Source organism: Diplotaxodon limnothrissa, linkage group LG3 (assembly GCF_057381915.1).
Source record: "Diplotaxodon limnothrissa isolate DT_005_m linkage group LG3, D_limnothrissa_male_GT1.1, whole genome shotgun sequence".
Classification (NCBI taxonomy): Eukaryota; Metazoa; Chordata; class Actinopteri; order Cichliformes; family Cichlidae; genus Diplotaxodon; species Diplotaxodon limnothrissa.
Window position 1 is genome coordinate 16,090,391 of NC_140598.1, and position 2,356 is coordinate 16,092,746.

Genomic DNA, 2,356 nt, shown 5'->3' on the forward strand with positions numbered 1-2,356 from the left:
AAAAGTTTAATTACATGATCCTAACTCCTTGTGTTTATGAGGTGAGTTTTTTTGTCTGTTTGTTTGTTTTACTTATATTTAATAGTTTTGTTGTTTTTACAGCCTCCCTTGTTGGCATGTCGGAGGATGCACAGAAAGGACTCCATAGCCTGGTTTAAAAACAAAGTGAACTGAAAGCTGAAACGCTCAAAGTAAAGGACGTGTACAAGAGAATCCTCAGCCACCAACCACTCCTGGAAATGGACTCGGAGGAGGAGGAGGACGTTTCAGACGATGAGAGTGATTTGAGCACTTCTGATGAAGACTGATTGTGTCATCATTGATGTTATGTTTGCTAGAATAAAAAGTTAATCACATCTGTTTAATGTGATTTTTATAATGTCTGTTTTAGAAATTGCTTATCAACAGACATTTTACATGTTGAGAAGAAAAATGTAATTCCCTTGGTGCAGTTGTTTACCCTGAATCATTCTTTCCCATCTAATTTAATGACTCGTGTACATGTTCAGATACAATAACATAATTGAATTCATGGGATGCTTTCTGGGCTGCTCAAATTACCACAAAATGTAAAAGCACCAGGCAGCACACTCACAAGGACATTTCTTGTTCAGTGTTTTGTTGAAGAAATCAACAAGTACAACTGAGATGTTTGCTGTAGTGGTGTGTTTGTTAAGAAGCATGCCAGCACACTGGTGAACTGACAGTCCCAGAATGCACCCGAGCCAGTGACTCGCCCCAGAACAAATGACATTAATTATCTAGAAAGACAACCGTGATCAAAGACTAAGTAAAAGAGTAGGAAACAAAAGATAAGGAAAGGTACTGTGGGGTAGGAAAGAAAGGCCAGAGCTGTGCAAAATGACCTCCAGCAGGCCACAAATATGCACGTCTGCTCAAACGGTCAGATACTGACTCCATGAGGGTGGTATGAGGGCTCGACGTCCACAGGTGGGGGTTGTGCTTACAGCCCAACACCGTGCAGGATGTTTGGCATTTGCCAGAGAACACCAAGCTTGGCAACTTTGCCACTGGCGCCCTGTGCTCTTCACAGATGAAAGCAAGTTCACACTAAGTACTTGTGACAGAGTCTGGAGACATATTGGAGAACCTTCTGCTGCCTGAAACATCCACCAGCATGATGGTTGGGCAGTGGGTGACTAATGGTGTGGGTGGCATTTCTTTGGGGGACCGCACAGCCCCCCGTGTGCTCGGCAGAGGTAGCCTGACTGCCATTAGGTGCTGAAATTAGATCCTCAGACCCCTTGTGAGACTAAATGCTGGTGCGGGTGGCCCCGGGTTCCTCCTAATGCAAGACAGCGCTAGACCTCATGTGGCTGGAGTGTGTCAGCAGTTCCTGCAAGACGAAGGCATTGATGCTGTGGACTGGCCCGCCCATTCCCCAGACCTGAATCCATTTGAGGACATCTGGGACATCACGTCTCACTCCATCCACCAACTGCACCACAGACTGTCCAGGAGTTGGCAGATGCTTTAGTCCTGGAGTCTGGGAGGAGATCCATCAGGAGACCATCTGCCACTTCATCAGGAGCATGCCCAGGTGTTGTAGTGAGGTCATACAGGCATGTGGAGGCCACACAGACTACAGAGCCTCATTTTGACGTGTTTGAAGGACATTACATCAAACCAGATGAATGATTCTGTATTGCACTGATCAAGGAACCAACCCAATAGGAGCTAAAGGCATCCTCTTCACATTACTTAACATAGTGAGTTTATACTATGTTTAATGTGCATTTTCTTCATCAGTCTAGAACATAACATGTTAGCGCTCCCTGGTTCTTTTTGGAGACAGATCCTGAGACAGCAGGCAGCTTTGGAGAACTCATGCCAGCTGTGGTCATTAAGGAATCCTTTGATTTAATATTGATTTCATGACAACTATCCTCAGGCACATATTCCTGGATATATACAATGACACGAGTAGACACTAACCCCCAGCAGTCTGGTGCTATGACAGCATAACTAAGGGCTGACCTGAACCAGCCCCAACTATAAGCTCTATAAAGAAGTGAAGTCTTATGCCAACTCTTAAAAGTCTTGACCATGTCCACCTCCAAAACTCATAATGGACTTTGGAGGTGGACAGCTATCAAGCTCCTCACAGAGGAGCAGCTTGACAGCTAACAGCTCCCAATTTACTTTAGTCCAAATACATGAATTCAAATTGAGGTGATAACTATTTATCAACAGTATGAATGTCTGTTCCCGTCCAACAAAGTTGTTACTACATACCATGTTGAGCAGGGCTTCCACTTGACTTCTTTGTCCTGAAAAACATGATATAAACAAACAATTAATTCAGAAAGACATGCAGGTTGCATACAAAAAGGAG